The following is a 25441-nucleotide window of genomic DNA, read 5'->3' on the forward strand; positions in this document are numbered from 1 at the left end:
ATTTTAGGCTAAATTAGAAACACATTTAGCGCCTTAGCCCTTAGGTCTATACTTAATAGAATTGTTATCATTGCATTTTTCCTTTCTCAATCTGTCTTACATTCCTGTTCGAGCTGTCCAGAGATTGCTATTGGCTTCTTGCTTTGTGTTTTTTTTTATTTCACATAATTTACTCATATGTAATTTCTTACATTGACATTTTTCAATATGTTTTATGATGTATTGTTTTCAAAGATGTTTTTGCTAATTTATCAATTGAAAAAATTTCAAGTTCATCTCCGGTGTTAATTTCTCTCACCTTATGAAAAAAACACGATTTACATGACTCTTTGTACTGTGCCTATCCTTGCCATATAAGTACATTTAAACAAGAGGATATCTTGGTTACGTTTTTTCATATTAAAAAAATATTTTTTTTCCGGAGGCCCGACCCAGACAGAGATGCGTCCGATTGGACAACCCGGCCAGGCCCCCATGCGTCACATCACCCACCACCTCCTAAACCGCCGTCGTTGAACACGCACTTCTGAATTTGACGTGCTCGTCGCTGTGTGGAATTCCCTCGCCAAAGAGACCCACGGAATCGAATAATCGATCGCACTGGTTTAGCAAAGCGACGATCCGGGGGAATCGACGAAGCGCTCGATGATGTAACCCGTGGCTAACACTATATGAGGAAGCATCGGGTGTGACTGCTGCTGCCGTAGATAACCACGGAGAGGCGGGGAAGGCGGCGGCGCTGTAATACAAGTACGCAAATTGTTGTTCTAGGCGGAGGCCACGTTGATCGTTGTTCAGAGTGCTACCGTTTTGATAGCCGTCTCCCACCAGCTTTGCGCTGTTCGTGTCCAAGCGCCCAACATCGGCCGTGACAGCTGCCGACTTGCGACTCGGTCCCAGGTGAAGATGCCGCGGCTATTCCAGCGAGAGGCCTCGCTATCACTATTGGGCAGTATCGTTAAGATCATCATCAATAAGGTCATCGTCATTAAGACAATCGTCATTGTCATCAATACGATCATTGTCATTAAGATAATCGTCATTGTCATCGTCGTCATCAATACAATAATTGTCATTAAGATAATCGTCATTGTTATCGTCGTCATCAATATATCACTGTCATTAAGATCGTCATCAATAAGATAATTGTCATTAAGATAATCATCATTATCGTCATCAATACGATAATTGTCATCAAGAAAAATATCCATAACAGAGGGTTTTGGGTTACATCGCGTAAATGTGTCGTTAAACCCGCCACCACCCGACAGCCAATTACCAAGTTTTGTCACGTAAACGAAACATGCCAAGTCCGTTACTAATACAGCACACCGGTGTGTTGGAGAGTAAACCCACGACATCTACACATTATATTTACGCGGTCTAACCCAAAAACTTCTATTATGGATAAAGTTCCAGAGAAGCCATCTGGAGGCAAATTTGGCCTACTCTTCTCTGCTCATCAGACGTCTCGGAAGAGATAGGAGTTACCCACACTTTTCCCCACCGCAAATGACCTGCCTGCCTGCCAGCCAGTCGACCAACTGGGTCGAGCAATTTACGCTGCTGGGTCGACAGGCGCGGGTATTTGAGACACTTGCGCTATTGCTTCACCTGCCGCGTCCGGAGATCACACCGCGACCGCCTCTTGATGACTAAACCAGGGTTGCTGATAATCACTAAACAACCACCAACGAACGGCAGCATCCCTTCGCTCAGGATACGTTTGGCAGATCGTGCGTGCAGGAATCATGGATTGATGAGTTCTGGAAAGTCTGCAATGTTTACTTTATGTTCAGGGGTGATTATTGAAATGCATATTCTTAGGTTTTTTCGGTAAAGTAACGTAGGTAAAAAATTAAAATTAATAAAAATAAAATAAAAATCACGACGTTTCGGAGGCAACACAAGCCTCCGTTTTAAGGTGGAACCGTCACAGCACGATAGCTGTATCAAGTAAATGAGAGATTACAAGAGATACTATCCCGTATATATACTGGTTGAGAGGGGGGGGGATGGGCCAGGAACGGCCCACTTTTTATTATTATGGTAAGGTGCGGATTGAGACTACGGCTAGTCTACATAACAAAGGATTGAGCCTTTATTATGGTAAGGTGCGGCTTGACACTACGGCTAGTCTACATAACAAAGGACTGAGCCTGAGGGGGGGGGGGGGTGCCAGAGCGAGCCTCTGCCATGTAGATGGTAAAAGCACAAAAGCAGGTCAGGAAGAAACAGCCTCCTCTATGTTTGGTGGGTAAAACTTATAGCAGGAAACCAGTGTGTGAAAAAAGAAGCTAAACATGGTAAAACAAAACTGGCTGTCTATCAGTAACCTGTACAGTAACTCAAGAATAGTCTGTCAAATAAGATGGTCCAAATGTGTGTAGTTAAATCTTTTTTGCATGGTTAATCACATCTTTCCAATGATTACTCAGTTTGTAACCATCACGGTTGAAATTATGTCTGTGTTTGTATATTTGTATGGCTTCGTGTACAAACCTTTGATGGTAGCCAGGAGGTTTGCAGAGTACCTTGGTCTCGGAAAAGACAATTTCATGAGAGCCCACAGAGTTGTAGCAATGATCGGCAACGGCCGAAGAATCAGTTCTGCCGTGTTTCAGATCTGACTTGTGCTCGCGGACATGATCAGAGACATGACGTTTCGTTTCTCCAATGTAGCAATCACCAACACTGCAACTCAGTTTGTAGACTCCAGGATACTGTAAGTCAGGAACGACATCCTTCACAGATGGAATCAGATCATGAATTTTATGCACTGTACTGAATCGGACTTGGATCTTATGTTTGTTTAGAATTTTGGAGATCTTTTTGGTGACGCCTGCTATGTATGGCAACGTGATAGTTTTTATTCCTCCCCGTAGAGGGCATTAATTCTAGATTTTAAGCTTTCGTGACTGCAAGTATTCATATTCTTAGGTTTTTTCAGTAAAGCCAGGCTCAGTCCTTTGTTATGTAGACTAGCCGTAGTGTCAAGCCGCACCTTACCATAATAAAGGCTCAATCCTTTGTTATATAGACTAGCCGTAGTCTCAAGCCGCACCTTACCACAATAAAGGCTCAGTCCTTTGTTATGTAGACTAGCCGTAGTCTCAAGCCGCACCTTACCATAATAATAAAAAGTGGGCCGTTCCTGGCCCATCCCCCCCCCCCTCAACCAGTACTTAATGATGGGAGTTACTCCAAAATTAAAAACGATCCTACTAATAGCCTAACGACAAAAACCAACAAAATCATCACGAGTTTGACTTCCCTAATCGAACCAACCAATCGTCCCTCTCTAAAACCATTGGCAAGACCTCCCAGACTCTATGGTCTTCCCAAGATCCATAAAGAAGACACCCCGCTACGACCCATCGTGTCGACGATCAACTCTCCTACCTACAAAGTAGCCCGGTTTCTATCAGATACTTTGCTTCCCTTCACAGGCAAGACCTCTTCGGCAGTACTCAACTCAACCCAATTAGTCTCTATGGTCAAGGACATGGTACTATCTCCTGATGACATCCTCGTCAGTTTTGATGTAGTATCTCTGTTTACCAAAGTCCCAGTACCGGACACCCTAACAATAATTGAGGACTTGGTCCAACATGGATTGAATTTGGATGTACCTGCGCTGGTTAGGCATTACCTCACCAACACTTATTTTACCTGGAATGGCACCTTCTACAAACAGAATGAGGGTACCCCTATGGGCTCCCCCTTGTCACCAGTGATAGCCAACATGTTCATGGAAAAGTTTGAATCAGACGCCATCCAGACATCCACCCTGCGTCCTTCCCTGTGGAAGAGGTATGTGGATGACACTTTCGTTATTTGGCCACATGGCCTCCCAGCATTGAACCACTTCTTGGACCACATCAATTCCAGACACCCATCCATCAGATTCACCATGGAAGTGGAGAAAGATGGTAAACTACCATTCTTAGATATTCTGTTTGAGAGGAGACCTGATGGATCCTTGGGACATTCTGTCTACAGGAAAGCCACCCACACAGATTCCTACTTGAAACCGGATTCCCACCACCACCCATCTCAAAAGAATTCTCTCATCACAACGCTATACCACAGAGCTCATGGCATTTCTGACCAACACCACCTGGCCAGTGAATTAAGACATGTACATCGGGCCCTCAGGATGAATGGATACTCTGACCGCACCATCCGCCAAGCTGTTTCTCCCACCATACAGAAACAGCCACATGAAACTCCGATAAAAACTATCACGTTGCCATACATAGCAGGCGTGACCAAAAAGATCTCCAAAATTCCAAACAAACATAAGATCCAAGTCCGATTCAGTACAGTGCATAAAATTCATGATCTGATTCCATCTGTGAAGGATGTCGTTCTTGACTTACCGTATCCTGGAGTCTACAAACTGAGTTGCAGTTTTGGTGATTGCTACATTGGAGAAACGAAACGTCATGTCTCTGATCGTGTCCGCGAGCACAAGTTAGATCTGAAACACGGCAGAACTGATTCTTCGGCCATTGCCGATCATTGCTACAACTCTGTGGGCTCTCATGAAATTGTCTTTTCCGAGACCAAGGTACTCTGCAAACCTCCTGGCTACCATCAAAGGTTTGTACACGAAGCCATACAAATATACAAACACAGACATAATTTCAACCGTGATGATGGTTACAAATTGAGTAATCATTGGAAAGATGTGATTAACCATGCAAAAAAGATTTAACTACACACATTTGGACCATCTTATTTGACAAACAACTATTCTTGAGTTACTGTACAGGTTACTGATAGACAGCCAGTATTGTTTTACCATGTTTAGCTTCTTTTTTCACACACTGGTTTCCTGCTATAAGTTTTACCCACCAAACAACATAGCAGGAGGCTGTTTCTTCCTGACCTGCTTTTGTGCTTTTACCATCTACATGGCAGAGGCTCGGTCTCATTAGCAGCAGTTGCACTTTGAACAACTCTGGCACCCACCCCCCCTCTCAGGCTCAGTCCTTTGTTATGTAGACTAGCCGTAGTGTCAAACCGCACCTTACCATAATAAAGGCTCAATCCTTTGTTATGTAGACTAGCCGTAGTCTCAAGCCGCACCTTACCACAATCAAGGCTCAGTCCTTTGTTATGTAGACTAGCCGTAGTCTCAAGCCGCACCTTACCACAATAAAGGCTCAGTCCTTTGTTATGTAGACTAGCCGTAGTCTCAAGCCGCACCTTACCACAATAAAGGCTCAGTCCTTTGTTATGTAGACTAGCCGTAGTCTCAAGCCGCACCTTACCACAATAAAGGCTCAGTCCTTTGTTATGTAGACTAGCCCTAGTCTCAAGCCGCACCTTACCACAATAAAGGCTCAGTCTTTTGTTATGTAGACTAGCCGTAGTTTCAAGCCGCACCTTACCACAATAAAGGCTCAGTCTTTTGTTATGTAGACTAGCCGTAGTTTCAAGCCACACCTAACCATAATGATAACAAGTATAACCCGTAAAAACAAAGTTTTTCACTATAAATCCTTTATATGCGTGGCGGCTAGAGTCCTCTCGTCCTCTGGCTTGAGATGGCTGCCACCTATGGGTCAGATGATTGTCTGCCAGTATTAAGCAATTTGGTAATTAAATATTTAATTTGTTTTCCGTAAACAGTGTAAAATTTTGGAAATAAATTTCACGAACATTAATTGTCTCGCACAACGAGTCTGTGTGCAAAATGTCAGCTCGATTGGATCACGGGAAGTGGTTTAAAAAACGACCGAAAGATTTGCACGGTCGTAAGCAAGCAAGCACGCAAGCAAGCAAGCAAGCGAACTTAATATAAAGGATTTAAAAAGTGGGCCATTCCTGGCCCATCCCCCCCCTCAACCAGTATATATACGGGATAGTATCTCTTGTAATCTCTCATTTACTTGATACAGCTATCGTGCTGTGACGGTTCCACCTGAAGACGGAAGCTTGTGTTCCCTCCGAAACGTCGTGATTTTTATTTTATTTTAATTTTATTAATTTTAATTTTGTACCTATGTGACTTTACCGAAAAAACCTAAGAATATGAATACTTGCAGTCACGAAAGCTTCAAATCTAGAATTATTGAAATGCAGTTGAACCCATTTGGCATTAAAATGAACAGTTTCGGGAATCGTAATGCTCAAAGATGGTCATGATAAGTGGTACTCCTAATCTATGAAGGACAGGAGTTGGGGGAAACAAGATAACGCACAAGCCAAATGCGAAATAAATATTAAATTGCGCAATTTATGTGGCTTTTTTCCTACTACACAGTCTGGTTTGTAAACAAAGTGACTCACCCATGATTTCGTGGAATCAGGAATAACTCGGTTTTCTGATTATGCGTGAGTGTTTAAGAATGGGTATGAAGTCACGTGCCTGTAAAGTATGTGTACAGATCACACCACAAAATGATCATGCAACATTTTGGTCCGAGATTAACCCTACATCATTTGTTGCATTGATATTACGTGCTTTTAAAACATCTCATGTTTGGTGTGTAACTTAGTTTGTCTCGGTTTTTTTGGCAGAGACTCGTCATGTCTGTTACTGCATTCTACATTGGTAAGTATTTTTCTTAGTTTTTAGTTTATTCAAGAGCAGCGGTATCACTACATTACTCAGCACGTGTTTACAATCAAACCTCACGCGTGCCTTCAATTACCCACGATCTTCATCAAACGGACTCGCTACTAATTGCTCAATGCCGTACTGTTGTACAAAATTCAGGTCTCTGCACGTACGGGTACATTACAATAAAATATAAATGCATTTGATATATAAAGTTAATGCTAAGAAAATGAAATGCGTACATTTTTGCCACGTAATTAGCCAGGAAAACTTCACTTAACATAATTTGTCTTATGGAGGTGTCCTGCATTGGGATGGTTAGTTAATATTTAATGAGTATTTTTTTACTTGTGGCAGGAAACCAGAGTACTGTAGCAAAGAAAGGCCATGCATATGAGAGAACCATTTTGCTGTGCTGGCATTTTTTAAGCTACCTTGCAGCCTAAGCTGGTTTGGGAATTCCACAAATTGTCTTTATTCATGAACCCTTGCCTCCAAAGTGGTTGATTGCAGGCGTGTGCCACAACACAGACCAATTTTGTGTGTCTTCATAGCTGCATAAGCAAAGACCTCAATGTATGCAGAGGCTGCTCGGAGTTTCATGAAAATATAAGGTTTGCAATCTGTAGTCGAATATATAAAAACCAAGCCATAACAATCTAATTATAAAAAAGAGGTTCCAATGGGTGGTACTTATAGGGGATGGAGAGAAGGTTACTGAGAGGCAGGTATTAGAGCTGGTGACAAAAGCTTTGTGACTAAGGGGAAGGCCTAAAATTATATTGTAAGATACTGTGAAAGCAGACCTAGAAAATCGGATGTCAACTTTACGACACATACAGGATCTAGCAGATGGAAAAGATGACAGTGTGGTGGCATCAACGGTATTGGCCATGATTGACCACCTGACAATCACTTTTCCCAGCGTCACGTACATTTCCACTATGGGTAAGTTGGCCACTAGGCCACATGGAATTAGGCAGAGGGGAGGGTGTGAGAGTCGGTAGTTGAAAGATAAAAAGGTTGACCTCATGTCTTGAAAACATCAGCCTCTTTGGGTCAGGCATGGCTTTTACTTCTGCGGTGTATTTCTGGCTTGCTAAATCTGGTCATGGAAATAGAATAAAATGAGTGTTGGTAGGGCCTGGACGAGATTGAGAGATGGTGTATGCATAATCTTCAGGCTCGTGTTATATTGAAATGCAGGATTGAACACTTAATTTTTTTCAGTTGCAGGATTCTTCCTGACGATGCCTGGCATACTTGCGCTAAGATATCATTTAAACGTAACGGAAGGAATGGATGTTGATCTTCCCTGCAACTTCACGCTCGGGTACAGAAGCAGTGAGACAGTGAAAGTCTTATGGGAACATAAACAACATGGCAAAGTGAGTAATGCAACCATATGTACTTTGTTGGACATACATTGGTCATGGTCTAGTTAAACTTGCAGTGTTCTAACATGTTTATTGAAAGGTCTTGTTGTTATCAGAATGCACATTTTTGTTTATTATAAACTAGAAATCACAGACTCTTTGGTTTTTTCGGTAAAGTCACGTAGGTAAAACATGAAATAAATTAAAAATGAAAACAACTAAATTTAATCACGACGTTTTGGAAGCAACACAAGCATCTATCATCAGGTGTGACCGCTCCAGCAAAATTACTGTAGCGTAACTTCAGAAATCTAGAATTGAAATCACAGACCTCAACAATGACTTTGTAATGTGGATAGACATTGCTGTGGTTAACATTTTGGCAAAGAGGACCATTTATCCACAATACAGGTATTTTGGGTTATATCGCATAAAGATAAAATGTGTCGTTAAACCCGCCACCACCCAACACAGCCAATTAGGGTTGTCACGTAAACAGAACATGCCAATTCGTTAGTAGTACAGCACACCGGTGTATTGGAGAGCCAAGCCACAACATTTAAAATCTGAGTACGAGGTTTCGTCTGTGTTAAAAAGGACCATTTATGCCTACTGGGGTGTTCTCTCTTGACAGAGCCAACGAAAAAGAATGTAGGGCAATCTCTCAGCCTATACTTGTCATCCACCAATATGTAACTTGACTGCTCATGGTCTCGTAATGGTGGTTATAGCTAACTTTTTTTCTGTTTACACAATTTGGACACAATCTTAAGGAGTGTGGTTCTCAACCAATATTGATTATCACAAAGCATGGTATAAAATTGATCAACCATTGCCAGTACAGTCATTGGATCTCAACAATTTCATTTTCACTGCCACATTAGACTGTCTTTACAGACGCTTTGGCACATTGGAGTTAAGTGTCATCATTGTATGTTTGTGGAATGCATAATCACATGTATAGCCATATTTTTATAGAGAAGCAGACAAAGGGCAGGGCATTTGAGTGTGTGGATTGCACAGATCCACCAATACAAATTCTTCAGCCCCTAGGTGTCCTTATTCTTACCCATATAACCCCTTAACCTTTCATAGCGCCCCTAATGGTGACTGCACTCCCTTAAGAGGTCAGTGCACTCCTGGTTGTAAATACCTGAATTATGCCCTATCCTTCAAAAACAATCAAACCAAAGCTATTGTCATGAAGCATGTACAATTGCATTTGAATCGTGCTGTTGATTATATGACGTGAGATTAAAACAATTGTTAAACTCTCACAGAGCAGCAGTGCATCATCCCATGTAGGAGAATCCTCTGCAGAAGGAGATATCATACAACTAAATCCGAGATCTCTTTAAGTGATACTGATTCAGTCAATGGAAGCGGCACTTTCCCACCCACCTAGCAACAGAGACATGTTTGTCACATGACAAACTGATATTTTGAATTCTGAGAGCTGTAATTTTGCCAAATTGAGTGGAAAACTGCATTTAATTACTAGTTCATGAAAGTTTTATTCGTCTTTATCGCCAAATTTCAGTCAATAAAGATGTGTGTAAAAAATGTTAAAATACAAAAAATTGTTAATGTTTAAGGAACATTCCACTCAAATAAAAATAAATTTGACACTGAGTACTGTACATATTGCATTTTATACATGTACCATGTAGTGAGAGCTGTATTAAGCTTTTAAGATTTGTTTCACTAGTATCTTTCACATTTTTTAAAAACAAATATTCATTGTATATTTATCTACGATCAGACGCTAACTTCTCCAATTTTTGCATTTTTCTGCAAAAAAAAACTTTGTTGATGACTTGATTCAACTTCTTATATTTAAAGACATACGCATCAGAAACCACTCAATGTAAAGATTCCGTTCTTTTTTTAGAAGAAAGAACAAAAATGTATCAACTTAATACTATGAGGAGAAGCTCCTCCTATCTTTTACCGTTTTTGTATTCAGATTTCAACATCATAATTAGAGGTCGACCGAAATTAGGTTTCGGCGCCGAAAGTTGGCAAATGGCCTCTTTTGGCATAGTTTCGGTTTCAACTGAAAGAAAATTTTAAACTTTTGTTTTTTTTTACTTTCGGTCTGGTTTCGTTTTCAGCCGAAACCAGAAATTCAGTTTCGGTCGGCCTCTTAAACTAACTACACGCGACTTCGGGCAGCAGCAGCGGCGGCGGTGGTTGATGGCAGACGCGCCTCACTCTCTCCGGCGATCGCAAGCAGCGCACACACGTACACTTAAGCAAGGATGGGGGTGAGAGGGGTATGGTGGTAGTGGGGGGGGGGATAAGACAGACGGCGGAGAAGAATAAGAAAAAAATAACTTCCCCCCCCACAAAACCACCAAACTAGCGAGCAGCAGCAGAAAGCAGCACACGTGTAGCCAGCACTCGCAGCAGCAGCCGTCCACCAGGAGCACTTTTGTTTGAGCGGCTCAGAGGCTGGGCTCTCACAGGCAGCTCGAGGCACACACCACACACACACACGTGGGCGCACGCACAGCACACAGACGCGCGCACGCACAGTACACTGAGCAAATTATAGCAGCGTGCTGATGCCAACAGTGTGCATATGCACGCACACTCACTCACTCATCCGCCCACCAGCCACACACACACCAACCCACCCACCCCTCCTAGGCCTCGGCAAGGTAAGGTAAAAGTTAAAAGGTTAAAACAATGAGCCTACCTTTACCCTACCTTTTACCTTACCACAATACAATCACTCTACCCTTACCTTTTACCCTTTAGCAGGTAAGGTACAAGGTAAAAGGTAAAAAGCAACGAACTTACCTTTACCCTACCTTTTACCCTTACCCCATACAAATTACCCGATTGCAGGGTAATTACTAGGGAACTACTACACATGAACAAGGTTTATAATGGTTAATGCTAGGTAGAGCGCTTTATACATATAGAATACTCTCGATGATTACAATTTTACACACTTTCTTTTAACTCACTCTGTCTGTCGTTGTTGTCGTTATTGTTGTTGTATCCTCAAATCTTGAAACTCAATTTTTACCCACTTCCTAATGTGGTATCGACTGCAAACTTGGTATACTTAGGTCATACTGATGACAATACTATATTCTATCATAAAAAAATCTTTATATTTTTAAACATTATTTTTTATATGTTATGTTTCGGCTTGAGTCTAATTGTCCACGCTCAACTGACTTTGGCTGTAATTGGTCACGGTCCCTTACGTTATGGCAAGCCTCGGGGCCACTTCCTGGAGTCGTGGAGTTTTGCCATTACTCGTACATTTCATAAAAGCGTGTTTTTAATAATGTTTGTTTTAATATTACTTATTAAATGTAGGCCATGGACTGCGCGACGGAGCTTTTAGCGGTAAACAAGGTACCGTATTTACCGGGTAATACTTCGCGCTACCTTTACCCTACCGGGTAATACTTCCGAGCTACCTTTACCCTACCCTTTACCTTACCCCTTGGCATGTCGACATCTTTACCCTTTACCTTTTCCCTTTTACCCGGTAAAAAGGGTAAATTACCTTACCTTGCCGAGGCCTAACCTCTCCAATGATCCAATTCAACCTTCCCACCACCCCATCCCACCACCCCATCCCACCCCACCTCCTCCTCCACATGGGTTCCACACAGCAGGAGGGGGCTTGGTGCGTTCGAGTCTGTGACGCGTCTAGAGGCCGATCGAAATTCGGTTTCGGCGCCGAAAATTGACAAATGGCCTCTTTCGGCATAGTTTCTGTTTTGGCCGAAGCCAAAAAGTTAACTTTCGGTTTTGGCCGAAAGTAAATTTTTTACATTCGGTTTACTTTCGGTTTTGGCCGAAACCAGAAATTCAGTTTCGGTCGGCCTATAATCATCACCTGCATCCGAAATATATCAAAAACTATCAAAGATAAAACAATGGTTCTCGATAAAATTGTATTTGATGTTTCATGCTCTATCAAACGAAAAAAAACGCAATCTTAAATTTTGAACGGTTTCTGAATGACAAACATTTTTAGGGGGTATTTTCATGGGGCACTTCAAATCGAGATTTTGGGGCCTTCAAATGAAAAATCTCAGATTCTCATATTTCCTGTCGTTTGTCCTAAAAGCTACACCTTTGTGCCTAATTTCAGCTTTTTACCATGTCGATAAGTTTTTGAGACATACAAATTAAGGTCTTTATATATAAATTTTAATGCAATCATTGATCTCTGGGTTGTGACCATAAACTCACTACATTGAGAACCTAGATTTAGTTAAAAGCATTAAAACCCAGGATCTGAGTGGTGTCAACTCAACACTAACATCCGAGTCATCTCGTTTTCTAATTGAATTCTTAAATTTCCTGAACATGATCCTTAATATTTACTCAGGAATGGTGCTCTGTAGCCATATATCTATCCATATTCAATGAAGAGCATTACCAACATTGCTGTTAGATGCTCACGTTTTTCTTAAAGTAAAACATTGACAATTACTATGATCAGTTTTAGCACGTGCATTATTTTGCGTGTCTTTAAGGGTGCACTTTATTTTATACCACAATACACATTTCAAAGACCGTTAATGAGTAAAATTTTTTTTATGTTCTTTGCTTAGGTCCTCGGTTACCTTGGATGCCTAAGATCTGCTCGCAAGAATGCTGCATGGTCTGGAGACATCCTCAATGGCAAAGCAACAATAACGTTGAGCAACGTTCAGAAGAATGAAAGTGGGGAATATATTTGCCAAATAACACTTCCAACACCTGTGCTTGCAGTGGTGAAACATATTATGATTCTTGATGTAAATCCCAGAGGTGAGCAAAAACTCCTGCTTTATGACATAGAGGCTATTGTTATGTGCAGACTGTTGGGGAGAAGCTTTAATCATATGCAGTGGATTTATGAAAAAAACTGAATAGATGCAGAAATAATGGAATATAAACAGTACTTAATGTTTTAAATAACAACATTTATTGTTAGTTTATAATTGTGATGGACAGTTTGTTGATGATCTTTAATAAATGTGTCACTTTGGTATGAACTTTTTATTTCACAGAAATGTATTTTGTCAACATTTGTCATCCAACCAAGGCATTGGACCCTTGTTATAAGATAGTTTTGAACAACCAAATAATGCTCACGACTATAATTGTTGAATTAATGTGTGGAGGCTGAGTGTCAAATCAAGATTGAGCCATCTATCAGCCCCCCTCAGAGAAACCAAATTTACATTGCTCCATGGCTATTACTTAACTAACCAAAGAAGAGCCAAATTCGACCAAAAAAACCTCCAACTGCCCACGATGCCCCCCGGATACCCCTCAAACATACAGACATGCCTTTTTGGAATGTCCAGACATTAACACGTTTTTTCAAATCAGCACTTGCTACTTTAACCACATTCACAAAACGAGCGTTTCACCCTCACCAGAAACATCCCTATTGGGGTTGAAACCTCAAGGCCTTTACAGGGGCGCAAATACATTACTGTATTCCAAATGTTCAATGTTATGGCAAAACGCACCAATACAGCCAAGTGGAAAGAGCATGCTCCCCCAACAGTGCAGGAATGGGCCAATAAACTATACACATTTGCCACTAGAGCATCTAAGTGCCAAACTAAGAAGCTTACCACCAAACATGGAACCCTTTCACTACCTCTCCTCCAGTGGGCATTGATTCTTAAGAGCATTCATTAGGACATTTATGCACTTCTCCCCCTCCTTTTTTTCCTACAGGGGTATCAGAGCTTAGTAAGACTAGGGTTGTCGATTTTATTTAAACATGCAGTTTAGACAGGTTTCCTTTGCACTTTAATTCGTAATGTGTGTTTGTACTGGTGTCACAACCCCCTTTCATATCCTCTGTACCTGATATCGTTTTGTTGATTAAATACTTTTGGGGAAAAAAAATCGAGCTATTTACGCTCCTTCATACTGGGGTCAACAAGGGTCCATGGCACAATCGTCAAATCCGAAATCCGCAAACTCTGAGGCATAAAAAAATAGGGTTTGATTTGTAATATGACAACTGCTCATTTTGTTTTATGTTACCCTACATTAACCCAACCATGAAGCGGGAAGTATTTATTTAATTGTAAAACATGATTCATATGTTTTTAGTGTATTGTCTAGTGCTGTACTGTACATGTAAAAGTAAATAAGAAAATTCAGATAAGGTTAATAACACGTACTTTTTTTGCAGTTTAAAACATGAACTAAAAATACTTTTACATACTATGAAATATTATTTCATGTGTATTTCATGGTATCATCATCGGGAGCAGTGCAGTTAGAGTATAGTACTTTATGATGCATTAAGGAATATCATGGTCAACTGTGGATGGTCAAGCCACAGGGGCGCGATGGGCAAGCTATTCCTCAATAAATTTGGCAAGGGTCAAATCCGCGATGGCTGAAATTAGAGTGGGCAAAGTAGCTCTTCGTTGGTGATGGAGCAATGCCTGTAATGTTGTACGCTTGCTGGCGAAATGTAATTCTTAATTTTATAGAGGACCGAAGGCCCTGCAATCGAATCTGTATTTGTTGAATCATGCCATTGGATTTAAATCATTCAAATTTTGAGTCCTCCTTCAAGAAAACTATAGCTACTCTATAGTTCTCATCAAACTATTGACTACACTATCGATAGTTAAAATTTCTACTCATCGCATGCGTTTTGGTCATATTTAAATAGGATTTGAGAACTGCTACCCTCGGGAGTCTTAAGATTGGCAAATAAAAAAAATCGGAGAGCTAAGACTTACCTGTGTGCATGCAGTTTCTAATCTGTTAATACATAGTGTGTGTGTGTGTATAGTAATACCTCGGTTAACGAAGTAGATGCATTCCATGACGTCACTTTGTTATCAGAAACGTCGTTACCAGAGTTAGGTATAACATCTGAGGCATAGGGGATGCGTTTCCAGACTTCAGAGAAGGGGGTACAATAGGAAAACATTGCTGCACAGTCGCCTTCACTGTCTGCTTGGTTTAAAATTGTCTCTGAGGTGCACGGCACCAACCCCAACGAATGGGTCACTTCACTTTTCATCTTTCCCGCCTCTAACCCTCCTCTTTATGATCTGCATTTTCGTTTCCAAATAGATGGATTTGCACTGCACTTTTTGCAGAGTAAGGACACTCGCACTAATTTCTAATTTGGGTGACAATGGGGGTAATTAAATCACTTAATTCCACTGCAAAACAATAAAACAAGCTCTAGCAATGGCTAGCGGGATGAGGGAAGACTGGTGAAACTTGCTGATTGGTCCAAGTGAGGCAGATTCGCAAAGCTCTTCACTTGCTGCTGATGCAGTCAGAATCAGAATATTAATTTATCCTGGAGGAATCCAGTGATCTATAAAGCTCTTCACAGATGTCCAAATGTCCAAAGTGATGTGCACGCACAGCATTCAACCTTTTACTCTTAAATCACTGCATTATTTCTGAAGATATTTTTTTTGCAAAAATAGGGCAAAATGGGCCCTGCACGGTTGACTTCATTATAAAGGAACTTAGTTTCCCAGAGGATTTGTTGACAGAGGTATTACTGTATATCAATTGTAATTAGGCCTCGTCAAAGTAAGGTAAAAGGTAAAAACAACGAGCCTACCTTTACCCTATCTTTTACCTTACCACAATACAATCACTCTACCCTTACCTTTTACCTTTAGCAAGGTAAGGTAAAAGGTCAAAAGCAACTAGCCTACCTTTACCCTACCTTTTACCCTTACCTCATACAAATTACCCGATTACAGGGTAATTACTGGGAGTACTACACATGAAAAAGGTTTATAACAGGTAAATGCTAGGAAGAGCACTTTATTCATATATAATACTCTCGATGATTCCAATTTTAAATGGAGGCCACAGACCATGGAGCATTTTGCGAGCGGTAAGCAAGGTATTTACCGGGTAATACTTCGCGCTACCTTTACCCTACCCTTTACCTTACCCCTTGGCATGTCGACACCTTTACCCGGTAAAAAGGGTAAATTACTTACCTTGCCGAGGCCTAATTGTAATATTGTATTTTTAAACTGTTTAAACCGATTACATTTTTGTATGTCTGAAGGTGGCTGCTTTTTTGTTTTCACAGATATCCAGACTACTGCTTCTACCCCTAGGTCTACTGTTGTTCCTTGTCAGGGCACTCAATGCCTTTCATTTGGTGATGGCATTGGCATTGGAATCTTAATGGGAATTGTTGTTGGCATTTTCATGCCTCAGGGCATAAAACGTATTCGAAGATGGCATAAAAACCGATGCAAGTAAGTAAATATATTTAGCATATTTGCAATTTTTCACATTTAATTTTGTATTTAAATGGAAAAACACAGCTGTTATACTGACACATGTATTTTTATGTTCAGGTCATCTCCTGCTGTGGAATCTACTCCCCCAGGTTCCCAGGATGTGAATGCTTATTATCACCAGGTACAAATATCAAAGTATTAACTCCATGGTCAAATCAAAATACCTTTGTATCCATGCCCCTTAGTTAATCCTGACGCTCTCATGATACTAGTGGCTATCTGATTCCTTTTTTCTATGAGTGATCGAGGAAATGCAATAACCCCATGTTGGCCACAATATATTGACAAAGGTGAAGTCTGTACTTTGGTGGGCACAGCTGCATTCAGACTATGACAAGTAGCAAAACTACAGTGAAAGCTAATTATAGATGAGCGACCTCACCCTTGATCGGGCTCATCAGCATGACCTTTCCTGCATAGCTAGACAGGAGAGATGGGTGCTTATTTATCAATCTGTATGCTGGCTCTTTTGGACTTATTAGTTACTGTGAACTTTCCCGTAATTATTTTGGTCTCAACATTTGTAGCATTTGTATGTTCATCTTGTTAGTGTGTGTGACTTAAAAATAAGTAAGATATCAATTTACATTGCTATGTACCAATCGGTATTTTGTAGGCTGTCATTTTAATTTAAAGGAAATTGTTGAAATTGCTGATGTGGCAACAAGTGGTAACTGGTACTAACATTCACTTTCTACGTTGTTTCTGAGAATGTTTTTTTTTTATCGCTATGCATGACCCCGGCAGTACCTGTGTGTAATACCTGTTATGACTTCTATCTTTTACCCATAATATGACACATTTATATTTATGCGCTCTAACCCAAAAAACCTCTTTTGGATAATATTGGTCGCGTAAAGCCTATGTGTTAAAATGTATCTGTTTATGTCTGCAATCACAACCGCTAAATCTTTATAACACTTTAACATTGAGGATGTGATTTTAACTTGTTTCTTATTAGTTGGCTGCAACGGACCAAAATAACATCAACATGTACGTACTTTGCATTTTTCTCCATGTTTCACTTTTGTAACTATTCGACCAGATGGTGAATACAAGTGATAGCAAGGAACTCGCATAAAAAGCCAGATTTAGCCACCTCACAGAGCTTCATATAGGGAAAAAATATATACCGCACTCCCATATTTATTTAATAGTGGACTGACCTATGTTTGGGAACTGGAAAAGTGGGTCAAGTCGGGGTTCCCATGGCAGTGGGGCACTAGGTCAAGAAAGGTGCGATCGGCCACTCGACCTGCTTTAGCTAGGATGGAAACAGTGGTGACTTCATAGTAAAAAAATTCAAAACATTGAGAAAACCCAAACAAAAGTTCTTTATATTTTTTTTTATGGATTGTTGCCTTCCAGCCATGCAGGGCATGGCAGGGAAGGGGCTTAATCCAAGCCAATCAATCTTCTTGGGAGAAGAACCAAGCCAATCAATTCCAGGAACAGCACAGCTTGCATCTCATTTGTAATCGCATAAACGTTGCATTAGACTGCTTTTAGGACAGTGGTGAGGAACGTATGGCCTGTGGGCAACATATTGGCCACAAATTAATTCATTTGAGAGCTCTTAATTGGTGTTTCATAAAGAAAAGGTTCAATATGAAATCCAAATCTAGACCTTCAGGTTCGATATCAAGGCTTTTGATCTGTTTTGGTCGATAACCAATTGCCTTGAATGCATCTGATCTCAGAAGCGAAGTAGTGTTGAGCCTGGTGGATCGTGCTTGAAAGAGCACCCACCACAGCAGGTTCTTTAGAGGAAGCTGGAGTGCTGCGTGGTTGCAGCAGAGGGCAGTGCAGCAAAATCCATTTCCACGCTCTCACATCTATAATACTGGAAGCCTTCACTAACCTGCACCGACTAGCGTGTTGAAGTATGGTCAATTAACTCCCACAACCCCCACTGTGTGTGGAGGTCCTCATCCAGCATAAAATGTTGGAAAGTGTTACAAATCTATATTCATATTTTGTTGTGTCCATGTTTATTACATGACAGTGCGTGCCCCATTCATGTTCAAACTGCATACATTGGTAAACATGCAAATAAATGTTGTTCATCGCAAAAAATGAAATGACATTTAATTCCATTGAGCAATGACCATTTCACATCGGTAATTAAAATCTGTCCAGAATGTACCTTATTTAATACATACAGTACCTCATGGCTTTCAATGTGAACCGTTACAGGAAAAGCGCTGATGAAATGGATGAGAATTGTGATGAAATTCAGTCTTCAGCTACGTGCCAGAGCAAAGATCTAAATGAGACCAATTTAATGAATGGCTGCAACTCTTTAAGGTAAGTTTATATCACTCCACGGGTCTCTTCTGACATAGCTGTGGTGTTTATGAGCAGGGTGGTGTGTAAAGTTTTTGCATTTGGCTCATCCATTTCTCTGCATAAGCAACCACCCTGCTGTGGAAGCAATAATATTTCATTCCCAATTGTGATGTTCATCTGTTATCCATACTTACATGTATTAAGCCAATCTACAGTTCCTGAATGAATGCATTTCTGTGGTTAATGACCAGCAAGGGTGCTTTCTGTGGTGCATTGTGGTTTTCTAGGCTGCTTGTCATCCTATTACACTGCCTTGTGTTGGCTGTAGGGAATGTCTCGGATGTGACCACTACAACAGTATTTATTGTATTTGACGTCTCATCCTAGAGCCGCAAACATGTTTACCGATACTATTTTATTCTGTATATTTTCGGTTTGGTTATTTCATGATGAGAATTCATGAAAATATGTATTGGAAGTGTTTTGTATTAAAATATATTATTGAAATTTAATGTCTATTAACCTATGTATTCACGTTGGATGTTTAAGTATGTCTTAATGGTCTAATACAAACGGGACACGTTTTGACGCATCTCAGATAATAAAGTTCAATGTCAAAGTGGTTTCCCACTCAAAAATGGGGCGGAGTTTCTATGCTACAATACGATTTTGACTAACGTCTGAATGCAACCACATCTCAAGATATTTTTTTTATCTCCTTATATCTTCGAGCTAGTGCTAAACACTCCACATTTATCGCGGGCCTATGCAATTCCATCGGAGGTTGACTTGTGTCTTCCCACAAGGTCGTACATTTTTTTTATCAATCCCCGAGGGATACATTGCTGAGTCAGCTTTCAGTTTAATTCTGAACACAGAATTATAACAGACAGCCATGCGCTCTAACCACTGGACCACCCTGCCAAATTAATATATATTATTAGTTAAATTGATACACTCACTGAAATTATATTTAAAATTTATTTAATTATCCACTATTTAAGGTTAAACAAAATAAAATAATAGTTGCACCACTAATTTCATCCTTGGCAAACCACACACTTGCTGCACACTGCTATTTGTGTGTTTATGACTGCGGTTGATGTTTATTAATGGTCATTCTTACGACTTAGTTGTTTATTTTACTTTCACCTTAACAATGGGCAGGAGTAACTCGGATCCATGTGTAGGACTCGTACTGACGCGACAGCTTCTTTGTCTTTCTCGGTTCTTTATTTACACGTATAGTTCACATCTCCTCCGTCGGCATCACTCAATGTCCCTCCGTTCTCTTCAACGCACAACTCCCCATCAACATCACTCAATGTCCCTCCATTCGCTCGCTCCGCTTGCTTCGCTCGCTCCCTCTCTGCTCTCTCTCTCCAGCTCGGTCGCTCTTTGTTCTCTCTGCCGTCTCACTCCGTCGTAGCTTCTCCACCAAGGTCCGTTACTCCGCTGCTATCCTATACTGTATTCTCTTTATCCGCTGCTACCCTACTCTGTCTTCTCTTTGTCCACTGCTACCGTATACTATACTCTCTATGTCCACTGCTACCTTATACTATACTCTCTTGTCCACTGCTACCGTATACTATACTCTCTTGTCCACTGCTACCGTATACTATACTCTCTTGTCTGCTGCTCTGTCTCTTCCTCTGTCCGTCTCTCGTCCCAGGCACCAACCAAATCCCGTTTCTCCCCACGCGCTTTGCCTTTATCCCCGAACCAATTCCCCTTAATTAATTGGACCATCCCCCGCTTCGCTACTCACCCCCAGCCCCCAGCCTCACGTGGTGTTGTTGTTGTAGACACCGAGGCGCCAATTCCTGACACCCATACCTCTCGTCCAATCACCGGCCTGCGTCCTCGATTACCCCCGAACACCTACAGGCCCCCCTTAATTACCCTACCACCTTAATTCGTACAATAACAACAGTATGTCGCCCCGCTCCGTGTGTCCCCGTTTGCCCTCACTGTCCGCCGCGCGCCCGTATCACAATCCAACGCATGACGCGTGTTTCTCAAGTCCTACACATGCAAACCACTGAAAATGCTGATACATAAATCACCGACTCTCTTCTGTGTGCAACTATGGCTATTGAACTCCAAACCATGGACCGTGTAACTTCGCACTCCCCCAAATATTAAATCGCCTTTTCTCAAACAAAGCAAATACATGTCGAAATCACATAACTTCTGTATCTCTGCATTGTTGCTGTTTATAAACGATAGGAAAGAATATGGATAAACTGGATTATACTACACTATTCTAGTCAATACAGGTTGGGGGAGCGTACACTTTGGAGTATAAGTATTTAATTTAGTTAATCGGATTAATTAATTAATTCCATAATATTAATGTGGGTATTTTTTTTCGGGAGGAAATTCAAAAGTTGTAATTGCAAACTATTCTTAAAGTAATAATGATTGTTTTTTTTTTATTTACACAGTTCATCTTATCACTGTGAAAGGTCGAATCGGGTTTCTAATTCTCCTAGAAACTGAGGTGAGTAAATCCCCCATAAATAATTGCAATGAAATGCTTATTCATGTAAATACATGTTTTTAAATGAATGTGTCATTTTAAAAAAGCAAATCGGTGGCAGAATAGCTTCGTGGTTGGCAAGTTTACCACTCCACAAGTTTTAAGTGAATTGCTCAATGCTGCCAGCCTCCACGAACGTGGGTTATTACCAAACCATGGATTGTGGAGTAACATGTACAAGGACCCTGATATCGCTTGCAAGCAAGAGCATACTTTTAACATGGTTTTATACAATCATAATGTCTTGTATTTTGAAATAGCTCTTATACAATGCTGTAAAATAAAAGTTTTTTGTGACTAAATACTAGACAATAATTCAATTAACTTTCAGGATTTGTGGTCACAATATAATTCAAGAACCTTTTCTTTTACCTTTGTGCAGGAAGATTTGGCTACACCTGCTTCTTACACAGTGCGGGTCATCACCAAGAATTGGAACCCTAAAAAGATACAGCACTTACTGATTCATTCCAGTCCGTGTCTCTTTCTGCTTCTTCCATAGCACTGCTCGACTTTGGAATTGTCCCATCTCTTTTCAAAAGTTCTTGTAATCTTTCTCAAATCAAAAAAAGTATTACCTTTCATTAATGCCAACTTTTACTTGAACTTATTTTTGCATTGAATAAGAGGCCGGTACAGAGCACAAGCAATGAAAAAGGGAGTAGAAAATCTACCGAGTAACATAACATACACACCGAGTGAAGGTGTTATCAATATAAATCTCATAGGGCAGCCAACTACCTAATGTCATGTCCATGGAGTGGTGCATCAAGAGTCTGTCCCCTCCACTCGTCTCCTCGACCATGCGCCCCTTCACGGCAGGTTCAATAGGAACGGGGACCATTTAGCCTTAAGTTCCCGCTCCCTGCCCCTAAGCTTATGGCTAAGTTGCTCCGTTCCTGTAAGGGCTAGGAGGGAGTTGGGCCACATTTTCCAAGAGGGAAGTTCATGATTCTTCCATTTTGCCAGGATAGTCTTCCTTGCAGTGAGATGAACGATTTTTAGTCATGCGTGCTGGTGTGTTTTGATGCACCGTTTGGTTTGAGGCCCCATCGTGTTGATTTGATTGAGGGGCTAAGGTTAGTGCCACAGATGTTATTTAAAATCATTCGTAATGTAGGAGTAGAATTTCAGTATATCTGGGCATGACCAAAAGGCTTTAAGGTATGTCTGAGCCATGCCTGGAGGGAATAAAGGGCAGTCTCGGGAAGCTTCTGTGAATTTGCTCTTTCATTGGTCAAATAGGTGCCGTGCATACATTTGAATTGGATAAGCTTTAGTGGTAGCGATCTAGGGCCTGACACAGGGGCCTGGCAGATTTGAATAAATTTCTGTTGGAGGATGTCCTGGCCCAGGAGCTTATTCCAGAGTGTGCTAGTGTCACATGGTACAAGTAACAAGGGAAAATATAATGGGGAGGATGTGTATAGGGAAAGGGAGTAATTGAAAATTATGAAAGTGTGCAGAAAACAAGGTGTCAATCACAATTGAGTGTGCCCAGCGTCCTATAAATAGGGACCACCCCACCACACAAAGCCCAAAGTGGGTGGTGAACGTCATCTAAGGCTCAAAGTGCCTTAAGGGTGTGTGAGTGTTTGGGAACGCGTAGGCTTAGGTGTGAGTGTCGGGATAAAGGGGTCATCCTGAAACATTGTGAGCTGACCGTGTTGTCCCAGAGATACGCTACTGCATGACAACTGGCAGGGTGGCTTGTCTAAAAATTAAAGACAGACCAACCCTATTGAATCGCCTCGGGTGAATGGTCACGACTGTTCTCACTAGACTTTACTCACAATACACGTGAGTGACCTGGCTTACTGAAAATATAATAGTGACACCGATAAAGGTGAGTCTGGAGCAGCAGGCAAGAGACTAGGTGCCACACCTAATGCTGGGTATAATCCAAAATCCCTCACTGTCCACAAGACGGTATGCTTCTAGTCTATAATTAAGTTTCGGTGCCTCTAGCCGGTCGGGGATAGGGGTGTGCAGAGTGATCAAAGTTCTTGTCTGGGGTTTTGGTGATGTCATCCCACTAATCTGTAGGTTACTAAAGAAATGCAACCAGGGGATGTTATAACCTGCCTGTACTTGCTCAAAGGATAACAAAAAACCCTACTTGGATAAGGGATTGCCAACTTTTTCCACTCCTGCCACATTCCAGCTGGGCCACTTGATACCCTTACCCCCTATTCTCAACGAAGTGTTGACCCCATCGCGGGGATCATTCCATCAGCCATACGAAAGAAGATTATATTACTGTTTTTAAAAAAATCCTATTTACGTATTTTTATTTTACGAGTCTTTTTAAGTCTGTACAGTAATTCCCCAATTTAACGCTCTGCCGTTTTATGTACGTTCACGATAACGTACTCAACTTATTTATACCTTATCCAGTTTTACGTACTGTGGTACGTTGCGATAACATACTTGAGATTTGTGAACTTTACCATTTAGACCCAACATTGTTTACGCTGTATGGCGACATTTACGTGCCAAGTGGCGCCCAAGCGTTAGCGTCCCTGACTGATCCACCATCTCATCTCTTTACTTCGATTTCATTTCTGTTTTTTAGGAATGCATCCTGGGCGTACATTGGGGTATGTTTGTAAAAGTATGGTCTTAACTTTGCCGAAGTGCCTTAAACTTTGTGGATGAAATGTGCTCGACAATAAAGATTTTAAAAATGTCGGACTTGTGGTGTATTCACCCATTACTTAAAGGATACACTGTACTGCTTACTATGCTGTTGAACATCACTTGTTTTTCTTTTAAAGGATGATGGCCTATTTAAGTTGTTTTGCATGGAGTAGAGGGTAGCCCTGGCCTTGCACATCAGCTGTCCCCTTTCTCCACTCTGCTTACTCGTTGTTATTCCACCATTAGTGTCACCCTTGCTATGTTGGCCACCCTCAACAATCACCAGACATCATGGGACCTCCCTTGCCAGTATCAACATATAAGAATAGGTTTGACCATTTCTGGCAATCAAACAGGTGTTAAGACGTTAAAACACCAAACTGAAACCTTTGCAAGGAATCGTGCATTAACGACATATACTTGTGGTGAACATGCAAACAAAAAACACATGCTCTGACAGTTATGTGCATTGTCTTAGAAACTCAATGGTCCACACCAGAGACAGCTTTCTTTAGAGCCACCAATTTTCCCTTCCTGACATTTCCTTCCTTTAACACCCTCTCCCCCTTTGTACACCACTATGCATATAAAGTAATTGTGTATTTAAATGTGTAATTAGAATTATATGTTTGAGCCTGTCAGGGCACTGCCATATAATTAATTGGGGTTGTTTGACCATACTTGATCTGGCTGGCCAGTGTTGGTGAAGGTTGGGACAGAGGTCCAAGGACTGGTTCGGATATCAAAATCGATTATGTTAGCCATTACCAGGAATTTTACTCAGGTTGCTAGGTTTAGTGTGCAAACAACCGTACCACCACTGTATCCCATAAGTATAAAATGTAAAATTTAGATTTAAAGCTTTCGTGACTGCAGGGATTCATATTCTTGGTTATTTCGGTAAAGTCACGTAGAAGGAAAATAATAAAATAATACAAATATAAAACAATGAAAATTTTCACGACGTTTCGACTGCAACACAAGCAGGTGTGAAATCTACAGCAAGAAATTTTGAAAAAAGTGGCGGTTTTTCCTAATGTCAGCACCACAGACAGCGATTTGGCAGTTGGCCAGATGATCGAGTCCATCTATGTTCGGAAAAGAGGAGGGGGGGAGCAGAAAATGGAATGCGGTCTGAAAGTCACCGTAAGCGTGAACACAATCAATTTAGACCTGAAATGGTTTATCAAATCCTTCCAAATGATTGCTAAGCCAGAATCCATCTTCTCGGTTGAAATTGTCTCTGTGTTTGTATATGTGAATAGCCTCATGAATGAACCTCTCATGGTAGCCAGATGGCTTGCAGAGAACCTCTGTCTTGGAGAAATCAATGTCATGTGAGCCCACTGAATTATAGCAGTGATCTGCCACGGCCGAGGTGTTGGTCCTACCCTGTTTTAGGTCTGCTTTGTGCTCATGGATGCGGTCAGAGACATGTCGTTTTATTATTATTTTGTCAAGACGCTCTTTGCTCCTCCATCCCAGCATAAATAGTCGCTCCAAGCCTGGAGCGTGACATTCAGACTGTCTACTTGACGGACCTGTTCTCCACCTGAGGACGGCTGCTTGCGTTGTGGCCGAAACGTCGTGAGAATTATTTTATTGTTTTATTTTTATTATTTTATTACTTCCCTTCTACGTGACTTTACCAAAAGAACCAAGAAGATGAATCCCTGCAGTCACGAAAGCTTTAAATCGAAACAATAGATGAATGTTTAGAGATTGCATC

At 41.0% G+C, this 25441-nt stretch overlaps 1 long non-coding RNA gene across 2 annotated transcripts; it reads left to right on the plus strand.

Annotated features, from left to right (window-relative positions):
* The first annotated feature begins 662 nt into the window (after positions 1–662).
* On the plus strand, positions 663–23719 carry LOC144937973 (uncharacterized). 2 transcript variants are annotated; one of them, XR_013637803.1, is made up of 10 exons: positions 663–900; positions 6532–6565; positions 7802–7959; positions 12537–12735; positions 16022–16193; positions 16296–16359; positions 17200–17231; positions 18435–18545; positions 20978–21033; positions 21455–23719. It is a non-coding gene; the product is annotated as an uncharacterized LOC144937973 (long non-coding RNA). The 2 variants fall into 2 exon arrangements; XR_013637804.1 differs by having other exon boundaries at positions 663–750.
* The last annotated feature ends 1722 nt before the right edge of the window (positions 23720–25441 follow it).

Source organism: Lampetra fluviatilis, chromosome 20, assembly GCF_964198595.1.
Source record: "Lampetra fluviatilis chromosome 20, kcLamFluv1.1, whole genome shotgun sequence".
NCBI classification, from domain to species: domain Eukaryota; kingdom Metazoa; phylum Chordata; class Hyperoartia; order Petromyzontiformes; family Petromyzontidae; genus Lampetra; species Lampetra fluviatilis.